Genomic DNA, 16,091 nt, shown 5'->3' on the forward strand with positions numbered 1-16,091 from the left:
AACTAAGCAGCAAGGAAGGAATCTATTGGCATGATTTATTTGGATGTTGACATCCAGATAAGCTAATTGCATGGCCGGGATAAATGTAGCGCAACTATTGCCGTACTTAGCAGAGGCCAAGTTGAGTGAAGCAAAATCATTGCCGAACATTGGCATGAGCCAAGTTGAGCGCAACATAATGTTTGTCGGATATGAGTTCAAGCTCTCAGTTACGAATATGTGTGTATCACATGCATGCCAGTGCAAAGGAGTTGGTTGAGACAGTTATAAAGAGGCTTTATAAATGAGTTTGGCATATTCTAACCACCAAGAACAGATGTGGGATCATTTGGCTTGACAACACAAAAGGTGGCAGTTGAAAAGCAGATTGGCGGTTAAGAAAACTACTTATGGACATGTGGTTGTCCATTGGCTTGTGCACTTGTTGGCACACGGTTTTGGCTATGTAACTACTGTATAACTAGTGCAAGAGGCATAAGAAATCAGTAGGAGAGAGTAGGCTACAGAATTTGTCGAGTTAGTTTCATGTTTGAGAGAATAAGGCATCACCAAGAGGGTGATGGCCTGTTTTTGGTCCTTATGATGGACAAGTTTTGTGATCTTCTTTTAGTGCAATAAAATGGGTTTGTTGCAGTATATCTGCATAACATATTATGCGGCCATTTTTTTCCCAGATTACTAAAGAATTTTATTGAAAAAACTTAATCAGGATCAACAACTAATTTTCCGTTTCAGGAAAAGTGATACTCCCACTCTATTTCAGGAAAAGTGATACTTTCACTTTTTCAATTTGACCTATTTTACCCAAAAACGAAACTGTGAAAGTATCTCTTTTTTCTGAAGCGGAGGTAGTATATGCCTAAATATATATTCCAACAAAAAAAAGATGCATAATGTAAAGACCCTCAAGTTCGTCAACGCTATTAGACCAGTCAAGTGACAAGTTAGCCGATAATAACTCGATTAGTTTAACACGAACGTTAATTAATAGGAACTAAACTAACAACGAGATGGATACGAAACTAGTACCATCGGTTAGGTCTCTAAAAGTTATGCGAAATGGACTACTCGAACGTGTGATTCAGATATCAGATGAAGAAGAAAACATCAAGACAATATGAAGGGTAAAATCATCATTTCCGTAAAAACGCTTTTGATGCACACGTTGTGGCTTCCCCTTATCATATTCTTGGTTTCCCTAGAAATTCTAGTCAACCTTATCCCTAGTCGAGTAGATAAACTCGATCCCTCTTTTCTCTTTCTTTCTTATTTCTTCTTCTTCTCTTTCGTTTTCTTCTTCCATGTTTTTCTTCTGATCGAGATTTAATTATGGAAATGGAGTTTCTATATCGAGAAAAAGATGGGTATGATTAAGTAGTGGTTGGTGGTGGTGTTGAGGTTGGTTAGCTCTGAGAAGAATAAGAGATGACGATGCTGCTGTAAATAGAAATTAGGGTTCGTGGAGTGGATTGAGTCTAGAGATTTAGAAGGTGAATTATGGAACTGTTGTTAGATGTAGAATCATGGGTAGACGTTGGATTGAAGATTTGAAGTTGTTTTGATAATCGAACCATGAGTTAGGGTTTTTGGAAGAATTCAAAGAAGAAATATGAGATGAAATCGATATCTTATGAAGGGGATTTGAGATGGGTTTGTGGATATGAAGAACTAGGTTGCTATTTTGGGTTCGAAGTAGAGAAGTCTTGTTTTGGAATGGAATTAGGATATGATGCAATTGGGTTTGGGGTTTGTTAAGAACTGATGCTGATGATGAGGATAATTGAGATGGTTAGTTGAATCAAGTGATAAAGAAGAATCGATTTCAATTACTTGAGAAAGTTAAATCAAAGGTAATTATTCCTCAGTTAATTAATGGAATTACTCATTGTGGATTTATATTATAAAGTGATGATTTGTAATTGTTGTGGAGTGAAACTGTGTACAGTAGTAGTTTGTTTCTGAATTTAGAATTGAGGAAGAATTAAAGGATATGGCTCTACAATTTGGTTATTGGTGATTGTATTGTTGAACTGATTGAGGTGAATGGCTAAGGTTGTAATTGATATAAAATGGATCTGAAATGGAATTGTTATTAATGGATATGTGTGTGCGAGTATGAAATGAGTTGGTAAAGGTGTTGGTGATTGGAGATGATACAGGAAATGCTCTTTTAGCTCTGGCAGTGATGTTACGGGGGATGAGATGTGTAAACTCAGGAAGAATGGGTTCTGTTATTGTGTATGTGATTGAGAAGTTCTAGAGTTTTAGATGCATATTTAGAAGCCTGATAAGGGGGAACATGTCAAAATGTAATTCAGATACACTTTGATATTGGAGTTGTAGATGTTGATGAAGATAGTTGTAACTAGTAGCTCTAGTGTTACAGTTGTAGACTTGTACTAGTGGTAGCCTGAGATGGTGTTGTTGAACTGAGGCAAGAATTTGAATGGGGATTTTGAAATGTAAGTATACTTCATCAAAAATAATGGTCTTACAGTTGAAGGTGTAGATGATGGGAGTTATGGTTATTGTCTTGTTGGGATTGTATGTACCGGTGTGGGTGAAATGGATAAGATGTGATGTTTTTTGTGGAGACTATGAGCCATGAATATGCATTGGTGAATGTTGGTGGTTTAGATGACTTGTATTGATGAAGCTGAAGTTGATCTTGGTTTATTAATGATTATAGAATTGTAGATTGTATTCATGTGAAAGCTTGGGAGCTTGAAGTTACTGCATATTGCAGTTAGTCTTTATTAACAACGATCAATTCAAAGGATGAACCAGTGGATCGCGGATCTCGAGGTAGGCGTGGCTTGTCATCAAAAGAGGTGGGAATACTTTAACTCTTTTGCAACCATTGTTGTTGTTTCTTTTATAAAAGTATTTGTTTAACGAACTCATGCATTGCCTGATTGTGTATTCCATGCATTGTTTATTTTAAATTCTGAAAGTATTGTCGATTCTTTTAATCTTTCCATTGCCTGGAAAGGAATTGTAATGCTTTGTTCGTCTTTATGATTGTTCTTGGGAAATGAGAATTTCCAACTATGGTATATCAGATACGCTCCTTCGTTATTTTATTTTTGTGCTTTATTCGGTGTGGAATTGGCATCAATTTTACGGGTGTGTACATTCACCCACAAACTATCTAGGTGGCACGACCATCAATATTACGGCGTGTAAATGTCGCCACAGAAATTTATCAGGTGTGTAAATGTCACCGCAAAAACTAAAGAAGGAGTTTAGGTTCATATACATGATTGTTTATTTCAGTGGTTTGGTTGTCTTCTAATGTTTGGGAAAACATGTATTGTTTTCCAAATCATGCCAATGATTACTTGAAAGTTAAATGTTATTACTACGGGGCACCCCTTTTAGGGATGATGTGCTCACCCATTCCCACGTTCAGTTTCAGAGACAGAACAGAGTTCCGTGGTGGATGCGTCGAAGTGTTGAGTTCGTTAGTTGGTTAACTTCTGTTATGTTTACTACGTTGTATATTCTGTTTGTAAACCAAATGACTATTGTATATGTATCATTTGAGAGGAGTTCTTGTATATATATTTCAGAGAGGGACTAGTTATTGGGTTAAGTTTTGTAGTAGATTTGTTATTGAATGCTTAAGTAAATGTTTTAGAATTTTTAGTGCCTAGTTAATCTTTGGATTAGTCAGATGCTAGTTTTGGGGGCGCTACACATAACGAGTTATAAAGCTACCACAAAACATGCATAACAGTTTACATAGTCGTATTTTGGTGCATGCATCTACTAGAATGATGTATATGTCTCAAAAATAACATTCCAACAAATAAAGGATGTATAACGCGTTAGGTGTTTCGTTTTTATTCGGACGGTCCTCCACACAGCGGCCGCTGTGTTCTAATTACTTCTAATTCTTCAAGGGCTGGGCAGCTAGAACAGTTCTTGTACCCAATTTGTTTAATTTGTTTTTTCAAAAAGGTTGTTTAAAAAAAATGGTTTGAATTTTATTTTTCGCTTTCTAATTTATTTTAAGAAAACATGAACAGTACTATTTCACATTGGGGTAAATAAACAACGGAGATTCCACACCAACCTTGGGTTGGTACCGCGGATTGTCTCGCAAGAGACAAATCCCTGACCCAACGGAACAATAGGGGAAACGGGTTAATGGGTTGGGAGGGGATGGGTCCCACTTATTTGTTTCTTACCGTATAAACCGCGGGATGTTTAGAGTTTCCGAATAAATAGTATTTTAAACGGTCCGCGAGTTATAACCCCAAAGGTGTCATCATCCTTCCACAAAAAACCCATCAAAACAAAAGTAACATAAAATCCCCATCAAAACAAAATTAACACAAAAATCCCAAATTTAAATGTTGGTTTTATCAAATTTTATTTTGGTTTCATAAAAAAATATTTATGAAACCAAAATAAAATTTGATGAAACCAACATTTAAATTTGGAATTTTTGTATCAATTTTTAAAAATTGGGAGTTTTTGTATCTATTTTGTTTACAATGGAGTTTTAATGGATCACAATATTTGAGTGGGGTTTTTGTACCACAAGTTTGGTCACTTTGGATTTTTATGACTAGTTTTGTTTTTTTTTTAAAGTTATAAATAAACAAGTTTTGACATTGGGATAAGGATAAAAATGAAATTTTAATTAGTGAGGACAAGTAATATTTCACATTTTAATGCCTTGTCGCTTTGATTTAGGTGGGCGAAGGCCGAAGGAAATGGTACACAAACGGGTACGGCTGGTTCCAAAGAGTACCCTGGCAATCACATTTCCCTAGTCAAATCATTGAAAGTTGGATTTGGAAAAAAAAACCAAATACTTAAAATGAAAAACTCCTAGTCTGATTTAGTACCTACAAGTAGAACAAAATGTGCTACCTAGTAGATAGTGACGTATGCTTCCACTAGATTCTCAGAAAGTGAAAAATTTGCTCTTCCAACCTGAAGGAATCCAATTTCATAGATTCTTCATAGTGCGTCTACTCTTTGTTACGTGGATACGGACGTTTAAATGTTCCATCACAAAACCTTAAAAAGTATATTTTCTTACAACTTGAAGTCATTTAATTTCGTAGATACTTGCTATTTCCTGGTATGAAGTATTTGCCTGCTGCCTAACCCGAACAGAAATTTCCAACAACAAACCCACCTTAGAATGTTGGCTCAGTTTTCACTTTCAAAATATTGAACTTTCTTTCTCTCACTTGTTTGTCCACCGAACAGCCCCCCACTTTTTAGGTTACCAAGTAAAATTATAGGCTTTCCCTATTTCCTATTCCATTTTCTCTATTTTCCATCCCCTTAAAAAAACACAAAATTGGTTAAAAAGACAAAATCAACAATTCCTGCGTAAAAAAGACATTTAGATTTTGATATTGTTTAAATGGACAAAAATTTAAAAATACCCAGGATGTAAACAGTTAAGGTTGCACAAGACCCGGTCCAAAGTACCCGTACCAGTTAGGAACCGAAAAACCTGGACTTGTACCGTACCGGACCCGGAGTTGCCGGTACGGACATTGGGAATAAAATATAAGAACCGGTGTAGAGCGGGACAGGTACCGGTTCTACTAAGATTCCCGACCAAACCGATACCCAAAGAATCGGTGTATATAAACCATTGATAAAATCTATATAAATGAATCCGGACCATTGGTTTTAGGGTAAGGATAAATCCCTTTCACCACCTCATATATTTTTCTTATCTCTTCTTCTTCCTTACAGAGACAGAAACTCTTCTCTCTGATTCTTCGCTATACTCATCGTCACAGAGAGGGATACCACCATCACGAATCCAAAATAATCTCCATTTAGTTCTCAATGATCTTCTTTTTCATCTTTTATTTCTTTAGTTTTTCTTCTGTTACTTCTTTTTTCTACAAGTAATTCATATAATTGATTTAGGTTTTTGTTTAATTGCATGTTTGGTTTGAATCAGTTAAATGAGAATTGAAAGGTTTTTTTTAGATGGGATTGAAATTTCATATTGATTCCATTCATATTTGTATTTGACTGTCTGATTGAGATGTCTGATTTAGGGTTTAATTTGACATTGATTTGGGGATTGATTTAGGATTTTTTACTTGTGCGCAGATTGAAGCTCTGATATTAGAGAATGCATTCACATCCATCCTCGACTAGGCAAGAGTAATAAAATTGAAGCTCTGGTATTGACAGTTCTTGATAGAGAAATGAAATTGAAGAAGTGAAATTTTGTGTATTGATGTACTATAGTAGTAGTTGTTGTTCATGTAAAATTGCTACCAGAAGGCGAATATATGCACAAATTAATTGAGTTGCAGAAGGGTATTGTTCACTGTTGTTGGTATTGCACAAATTGAACAGTTGTGTGTTTTTAATCAGATGTGCAAATGGATTCAGACGGAGTTCTTGAAGATGATTGCTCGATTTGGGGTTTAATTCTGTTTTATGTCTCTATATGCAAATAATCATTCCATTGTATCTCTGCTCAATTGAAGTATGGATAAATTTGTGAGTTGGTTTTAAGGTTAATTTGTGATTTGATTTTCTGTTCAATTGACGTATGGGTAAAAACCCGGTCCCGGCTAGAACCGAACCTGTATAACCGGTACAAGTACATGTACAGGTACCGGTCCTCAAAATGAAGACCCGGTCAACTCCAGGTACAGGTACCGGGTTCATAAGAAACCCGGACTGTACCGTCCCATGTGCAGCCCTATAAACAGTTTCATCCTGCCCATTTTCAAATATTTTTACTTATTTTTAATTTACATCAGGATGCATCCAGTTTCATCCTTGCTATTTTTTAAGTTTAAGTCAGGATGAATCCAGTTTCATCCTTGCTATTTTCTTGGTGTCCATTTCACCCATACAAATTTTTACTCGTCCATTTGAACCATGTTTTAAATATATTTGGACAAATGACCAATTTTCCGTTAAAAAAAGAACTATACATTTTGCTCATAAAGAACTGATCAGGACTCGACAACCTTCAGATCAATGATGCACTGATTTTCTGTTATGGCCTGGTGATGATCAACACCAAGATGGATGATCAATTCAAACTGATAATAACTATAGCCTAATTTAGTGTAATTATTTTTATAACTAACAAGACTTTTGCACACGCGGGATGCGCGTGGTGAAATTATCGACCAACCCTTTACATTGAAGGCTATTAATATTAATATTATTATGCAAAGTCGAAAAAAAATCTTATTCATACAAAATTCAAAATACCCATATAATAATATACAATATAATGCAAAGTTTAATTATTATACAAAGAGATTGGTAAATTGGGAAGAAAACAATAGGAAATGAAATTAACTATATTAATGAAAGAATGCGTAATTGGGGATATGAAAATTAATTGGGGGATATGAATTACTTCCCCCAATCCAAAGGTGTCTGTTAAGGGGTGTTTTTTGGGGCAGAAATACTAAAACATCCTTAGATTAATTTAAAAAACTTATGAAAAGACTGTTATACCCTTTCAACTAAAACATAAAATCAAAAACCAAATCAAAGATCCCCATTTCACATCAGTTCCGTCATTCTTAGTTAGGGTTAGGTTTCTATTTTTTTGTTCTTCATCTTCTTCATCGTTGTTCATCGACGATTAATCGCTAAATCAAAAATTTCTTCGTCGATTAACCTACCCGAATCATAACCATGCCTCCACTAAAGAAACCAAATGCCCAATCGAAGTCAAGTGCGATTGTTCAACAAAAACAACAAAAGAGTCTTGCTTTGATTGCTCAAGAGCAAGACCACGAAGAACAAGAGTTATCGAACGATCAACTACTCAAAAAGATGGCATCTGTGAGAAGATAAGTCCTTTAAAACTGTTTAAATAGTGTTTCAATCGATTTGTAGCTATGGGTTTAGGTCAAAATCGCGAAACCCTAACTGAAACATCTGAGTTTCAGAACTTCCGGCATTCAATTAAGTATGAATACCGCACCGGAAACTGGTACCGGCATTTGATCTAGGTTGAAGACCACACCGGTAGCTACCCCCGACATTCAATTTAGTATGAATACCACACCGGAAACAAGTTCCGGCGTTCGATCTAGGTTGAAGACCACGCCGGTATTGAGCTTCTAATAAACAAAAAACACTAGGATTAACTTATTTGTACCGGCATACATTGTAGTTTAGATTTCATGCCGGCACTGCAGTTTTGGTATCCAGGAACTTCAGAATGATTACCGGCATCTTCGACATTTTTCTGTCAATGTCGGTACTTCATTCCGGCATGAATGTTTATTTTACGTATATGCCGGTAGTGGTGTTTTGTTATCCAGGAATTTCCTAGACTGTACCGGCATCCTCGACAATTATTTATACATGCCGGTACAGATTCCCGGCATGGTCTTTACTTGTTTATTGTATGCCGGGAGTGGTGATTCTATGTCGTAATGTGGTGTGTCTATGCCGGTATTAGAAATAAAAGTTAGTTGTCTATTTATTTGGTGCTTCTTTTGAAATCGATCTAAAACAAAGGAAGCCAAAGCAAAGGAGGCTAACAAAGGAAAATCTAAAGCTGCTGTCACTAAGAAAAAAAGGAAGGATGGTCTTGATACTCCTCAGTCTCTGCCTCCTCGAGGGAATAACAAAAAGCGTTTGGGTGCTGATACAAGAGGGGGTATTTGGGAGAGTGGTCGTGAACGTAGTAAAATCGTCATCCGTGAACCTACCGCAGCTGTTGAGGAGGAAGATGAGCAAGATGAAGAGAAAAGTAAGGAGAAAGACAATAAGATTGATCCAATTCAATTAGCAAACCAAAGCCAAGGAGTAGTGGAACAAGGTGGTCCCAGTCAACAACCCACACAAGGCAAGGGGAAAGGCAAAGACAGAGTAAAAGTTGAGGGTTCGCACCTTCCTCATGTTGATGACATGATACCCGACCTTGAGCGTGGTCAAATTTGGGGCGCATCTTTTTTTGATCCGAGGTATCTATTTGGCTACAAGCACTCATGGGATCGTACTATATATCAGACCTATGTAAGAATTTCTATCTCGTGCATATATACTGTTTTGTATTTATGCAAAATCTCTTAATCGTATTATCTCCTAATTGTAGGATCATAAGAAGGTTGTGCGTGTTTGCCGAAACCAAGCCGCGACTCATTGGGATTTGTCTCTGGAGCATGAAGAGGTCCAACCAATAGTAAAGGAATCTGGTCTATATCCTTTGGTTGAAAATTATGTGAAGCCGGATATTGTCACAGACAATTGCTTCGTCGAAAGGTATCATGGTGAAACTGATACCATGCACTTTCCATTTGGAGAGATGACCTTGATCCCTGACGATGCTCAGAACATTCTAAGCTTGGAAATTATTGACAAATCAATTGCAGAACGAGATGATTATTCTTTTGATCTAGAATGGTCGAAGTTGCACGAGCTTACTAATAAGTTGTTTGGTTGAGACTACAAAACTTCTGCGGAAAGCTTCTATGTATTTAAGGCTAGTAGGACAAAGACCATCAAGATGACCCTGCTTAAGAATAAGTTTGAAAACACAAAGAAAAGAAGTTTGTAGGATGGATGGGACCCCGCACAGATTCGCTATACAGACGATGCGTACCTGTTATTCATCTTGGGCACTAGGGTATTCTCTGACACTAGTAGCAACAGGGTTAGTGCAAACTACCTTCAGTACTTGGATTAGTTGGAAGAGTACTTTACCTATTCATGGGGCACCGTGGCAATGGCACATTTGATGGCGGAGATGAGAAGGGCCTCTAAGGCGGTTGCAAACCAATTTGTTGGGAATTTCACTCTACTCCAGGTAATTTTTTTTTTGTAAACTTATGTTCTTATTTATATTGTTCACATGTACCCTTATCATTAATTTAGAAACAAAATTTACTGACTTTTATATGTATCATTCACATTTGTATAGGTGTGGGCTTATGAACATTTCCCAACATTGTTCAAGGACCACCCCTACTTGAAGTTTAAGACTGTTGATGACCCCGAGGAGCCTAGATCCAAGAGATACGAGTTCAACAGTCATTCGAAGCCCGGTAACAATGGTCGACTGACAGAAATGAGATTGGCTCTTGATGCAATGACTACCAAAGATGTTGTGTTCGACCCTTACAAGGAGGCTAGAGATAACCGCCAATACAGGTGGTATTATGACGTTGCATTTTACCATGGGCCTTTGTTCCACCCAAAGGGATACGTTATGGCTGATCCTCGACGTGTGTTGCGGCAAATTGGACACATGCAATTACCTAGATGCATGACAGCCTCTACTGAAAGGTACCTTCTTGATTTTTCTCGTTGCATGAAAATTTCCACAAGGTTGGGGGTAGAGTATGATCCAACTCCCGAACCAACACACTGGAGGGATAGGAAACCACGTCGTTTGGTAGATACTACTAATTGGGAGGTTGCGAACAACGGTGATGAAGCTGACCCAACCTACATTGATGATTACTTGGAATGGTCACATCATCTTGTCGTGCGACCGGAAGATGTCCAAGTTCCACCCCAGAAAAACCCTTCCGTTCCAACTCCTATAGAGGCACCACCTACGATGACCCAACTTAATAAGACCGTTGGATTGCTAGTAAGTATTGTTAATTGCTTACTCGTTTAATGTACACACAATTTTATATTAGCATATATATACTAATTATGTGTTTTATGTATGAAACTAGCGGCGTCGGCTTGGCAAGTTGAAGAAGATGTTAGGTTGAAAGTACGAGGAAGGAGAGGTGCTATCCCTTGAAGAGATGAAGGAAGTCGTGGAAAATCTTGATAAAATTGAAGAAACCAACCGTAGTGCAAAAGATTTTTTCGGGGAAACGAAGAAGAATCCGGCCCAAAAGAAGCAAAGGACCGAGCGATTAGCTCTTCAGTTGTGTTTCTTTCATTTGGATGGTGGTTGTTACGTCTTGGACAATTTCGAACTTGTTTTCGTTTGTACCTCATGGTTTACTCTTTAGTAGTTTGGTTTGCTTTTGGTTTATGATTCCTGGATTAAGAACATTTAAGCACGATCCAGTTTGTTTGGTTTAGGTTGAACATGATTCAATTTCTAGTGAATTGTTATATTTGCAAGTTTTATTTACAGTAGGTGCCGGCATGAAAAAGCTTAGGTCCTACAACGCCGGTAAAGGAACCGGCATGCTCGGTAATAACGGTTCCATGCCGGAGCCGACAACCGACATGGTGATTGTTTTACAAAGCCATACCGGAATGAGAAGTCAAAGTTCCTGTATATATATAAGACAGTTCCGGCAGTGTAGTGTATAATAAATTCAATGCCGGAACTGTGATTTTCTTAAATTTGTATATCTGTTAGAAAACCGGCACTGTAGTCTTGATTGATTCAATGCCGGAACTCTACTCTGGTAGTTTTTCATGGAGCTCTCTTATTTCATTCCTAAGTAATCTATTATATAGGATTTGAAAATTAAATTAAAACATACTAAAAGACATGGAACGGATTAAATTTGGTTAAATAGGATCTCATAATCTATTTCCATCCCTTTTCAACAATTGCGGAACCTTTGAGCCTTTCGCGAATCTCTTCGAAGACATCGTCTGGAATCTCGGTGTCAAGGACCATCTTCATTGGTTCATCTTCATATAGCACCCATCACACCCATCAATAGGCTTGCATTGGTCCTTGTGGTTTTCTCTTGATTCTGCTAGTTCAACAGCTTTGTCAAACCATTAAAACTCATCGCACTTTGGGTAATTCAAACACCTTAGAAACATTCTTCCATTTTCAGCATCATCAGTTTTTGCTATCCAAAACCGGCGTGTCCTGTAAGGACCCTCAAGCTCGTCAACGCTATTAGACTAGTCAAGAAACGTCTTAGCCGATAATAACTCGATTAGTTTAACACGAGCGATAATTAATAGGAATTAATCTAACAACGATCTAGATACGAAACTAGTACCATCGGTTAGATATCGAAAAGTTTTTGCGAAATGGACTACTCGAACGTGCTAATCGAATGTCGGATAAAGAAGGTATCATTCGACTACTATGAAGGGCAAAATAGTCTTTTTGACGTTAGACAGACCGGGACTTCCCTTATCAATATATCGGGTGTTGTATAAACTTTCTTTGGTCTTATCTAGACCGGATCGAGAAGATAAACTCGATCTGTTTCCTTTTTCTTCCTCATTATATTTTCTTCTCAGCTTCTTCTTTCTCTTTCTTCCTCTCTTTCTCGGTTCTTCTTTTCTTGTTGATTATCCGTGAGACTCAATGAAGAAAATCAACTTATGATGTTGTGTAGATGATGAAGGTGATGATGTGATGGTGTTAATTCAAGCAGTTGATTCAGAGATACAAGAGACGGTAAATCAGAGAGAATCAGAGTTAGGGTTTTCAGACTAGAGTTGGAAATTGAATAAAATTGATAGTAAATCGAGTGGTGATAGATGAAGAACAAAGAGATTTTCATTTAATTGATGTTGTGGTGTTGATAAGATTACGAATCGAATAATTAGGTTTTCTGAATTTGGTTTCAAGAATTCGTTTAAGGATGAACAAGAAGAATTTAAAAGATGGGTTTGGTTGATTTAAATTTGTTAAAGAGATTAGGGTTTGATGCTGTCGAATTAGGGGTTTACTCAGGATTAAAGTGTAAAGTGGAGTTAATAAGGTTTTAATGGATACTGGTTGAAGATGAGATGATGAATCATATCAAGCCAAAGAATAATTTGAATTCAATTGCCCGAACGTTACTGAATCAAGGTGATTGTTATTATCAGTTAATTTAGTTTAGATGTTCATTTCAGTTTTGAGTTTTTGAAGTTATGGATGATGTAAGAATTGAGAAAGGATTTACTGTGAATGTGGATTTATAAACCATTGTTAGTGATGATGTGGATTTAGTATAAAGATTATTAAGTTGCAGGGAGGAGTTGAACCACTGGTGGTAATTTATGAGTGACAGGGATTTAGATTTGGTAATGGAGATGGATGAATTACAAGTGATGCTGTTGTTGAATTCATGATGGTGGAGAATGTATGAACTGTGTTGAGGAGTTATGTTTAGAGATTGAAGTGAAGTTGCTAAGACTGAATATAGTTTCAGTTGAAGGTGTTGGTAATGTGCTGAGATACGAAGTATGGTATTGTTGGTGACCTTTAGGTGAATTATAGTGGTGAATTGAACTGAGATGAAGCAATTCATGGACTAGCTTCAAATGTTAGTGTGTCAATGTGCAGTTAATAAGAGTAAACATGGGAAATGGAGAAGATGTTCGGTAGTGGTGTGGTTATGCAGGTAGTGGTTTTCTATGATGAATGAAACTGAGTTTTGTTGGTAGTGATAGTTTGTTTAGCTCAGAGTTTAGAAGAGGCGGGAAGACTTGAATTAGTAGTGATGATATAATGAGTAGAGTGATTGTAGCCCTGGAATTGTGGTGGCATGGTTTGCAACTTCTGGTTGCAGGTAAGGTCAGTTTATATTTGTTTATCAATTTTGAAAGATGTCATGGAATGATGTTGATATGCATTATAGTTGTAAATTGCTTGAACTGAATTGTTAAAGGTGATAATAATGTATAAAGATTAAGGGTGTAATAGAATCAGTGGCTTGTGCCATTGAATTGGTACGAATCATCAGTTTAGGTGAATCAAATTGTTGTGCCTGACTCAGTCATCTGACTGAGTTGAGTCGTTGTGACTCACTAGTTTCCCAGTCCTGACCTGAGTTGAGTCATGTTTGACTCATTGACCGATTTAGACTTTGTTAATTTGACCAAGACCTGACCTTGACAAGTTGACTTGACATTGACCCGTTGACCTGACGTTGACTTTTTGTTTGACTGTTAATTGACCCTAGTGGACCAGGCCTTGTGTAATGGGTTTATTTAGTGGATTTGGGCTTAGGATTAGTTATCCTACTTTTATATTTTGGACCTCTTGTGCTCTGAATTAGTCTTTGGCTTATTCTACAAAGTTGTAGATATTCTTAAGACTTAGCTATGGACTATAAAGTCAATCTAATTGGACCAGTAAACTTTTAGTTATGTTAAAGATTGATAATAAAAAGGTGTAAAACTATAAATGGGCTTAGAATTATTAGATAGATTTGTATGATTCTTGTGCGAGCCATTTTGGCTAGATTCTTAGAGTTCTTGTGTGATTAACAATTAGTTTATATTAACAACGATCGATTCAAAGGATGAACCAGTGGACCGTGGATCTCGAGGTGGGCGTGGCTTGTCATCAAAAGAGGTTGGAATACTTTTAACTCATTTGAAACCATTGTTGTTTCTTTTACAAAAGTTATGTTTAACAAACTCATGCATTGACTGTTTTGTGCATTTCATACATTGTTTAGTTTGTATTATGATTGTTCTGTTGATTCTTTGAATCTTTCCATGAATTGGAAAGGACTTGTAATGTTTGTCATTATGAATTGTTTATGGGAAATAAGAATTTCCACCTGTGGTATATAGGACACGCTCCTTCGTATTTATATTTATTTACTTTCAGCTTTTATGCTTATTAGGTGTGGAAAAACCCGACATCAATATAGCTATGCAGGTGTGGAAAAACCTGGCATCACTAATATAAATTGTTTGAAGAAGGAGTTTGTCCATATACATGTTTGTGCATTTCCAGTGACTTAGTCACTTTGATGTTTGGGAAAACATGTATTGTTTTCCAAATCTTGCTCATGATTTCTTTAAAGTTAAATGTTATTCCTGTTGGGAACCCCTTTTAGGAATGATGTGCTCACCCATTCCCACTTTCAGTTTCAGAGACAGATCAGAGTTGGCAGCGAAAGCTCGAGGAGTTGACATCGTTAATTAGTTAACTTCTGCTATGTCTATTATGTTTGTTTATTTATTCGCAAACAAAATAACTATTGTATATGTATCATTTGAGAGAAATTCTTGTATATATATTTCTGAGAGGGGTTAGTTTTGGGTTAAGTTTTACAACAGATTTCTTAATTGAATGTTTAAGTAAATGATTTAGATTCTTAGTGCCTCTTTATTTAGTTAATCTCTTGGATTAGTTAGCTGTTAGCTTAGGGGCGATACATGTCCCATCACAGCTTCTACACTTTGAATAAATAAAAGGACAGTTCATGGCTAGATGAGAAGGTGACTTGCAAATTTGACACCTGCAATGATGACTCTGTAAGAGAAGATTATATTAGTTATGTGTCGTATTAGAGAAGATTTTAACTGTCCATATATTGTTAGTAATGTTGAATCTACTTACTTTGCAAGTAGAGCTTGATGGTGAATCTCCCATCGCTTGTGAAGCTTGAACCGTGCATGATTGATCTAATTTTTGAGGCTTACTTACTTGAGAGAAGGATTTTTATTATTTGGTGGGTGCCTTGTGTAGATTTTTCCAAAGGAATTGGGGTATTATATAGATTTGAAGCTCCAACGGTCATATTTTTCAAAAAACTAGTCGTTTTTTTTTATATTCAACAATACCGGCGTGGTCGCAATTATGAAACCAATGCCGGTACCGTGTACCGGCAATATACAATGTTATTCAACCATGTCGGTATGGATTGCATATTTGGCTCAATCTCTGTGAAGAAATTCACATATGCCGGCATGAAAATTTAATGGTTATCCACATCGGAACCCCGTACCGACTTCCTACAATAACTTCAATGCCGGAAATCTGGGTTATTTCAAAAAAACTAGCCGTTGATGTTTTTCTCTATATAAAGAGAGCCAATACTTGGATCCAAAAGCCAAAAACTCGTGTGTTCTTATATATATCCTTGAGACGCTTAACTTAGGAAACCATAAACCCTAGAACAATCATCTATAAATAGCTTAGTATAGTACCTAATCCCACATCCAACAAATGGCATCATTTGACTCCGAGGAAGATTTAGCAATCACCCAAGCCTGGTACGCTGAAACTCGTCCTTCAACTATAGATAACAGCACGCGGGATTCCATATGGTTGAAGGTTTTTAACAAATTTATTCACGATTACGGTAACCCGAAAGGAAGAACTGCTAAACAAATCGAGCAACGACACGACATCATCCTAAATGCGGTGGTTGAGTATCTAAAAATGAAACACCGGATCGATCACGCTACCCGCAATAGATTGTCCCCTCAACAAC

General features: G+C 36.9%; 1 long non-coding RNA gene across 1 annotated transcript; it reads left to right on the plus strand.

Moving 5' to 3' along the window:
• The first annotated feature begins 12,158 nt into the window (after positions 1 to 12,158).
• On the plus strand, positions 12,159 to 15,063 carry LOC113315144. The gene is made up of 3 exons (XR_003342773.1): positions 12,159 to 13,427; positions 14,162 to 14,215; positions 14,740 to 15,063. It is a non-coding gene; the product is annotated as an uncharacterized LOC113315144 (long non-coding RNA).
• Positions 15,064 to 16,091: the final 1,028 nt, after the last annotated feature.

Source organism: Papaver somniferum, chromosome 10 (genome assembly GCF_003573695.1).
Source record: "Papaver somniferum cultivar HN1 chromosome 10, ASM357369v1, whole genome shotgun sequence".
Lineage (NCBI taxonomy): Eukaryota > Viridiplantae > Streptophyta > Magnoliopsida > Ranunculales > Papaveraceae > Papaver > Papaver somniferum.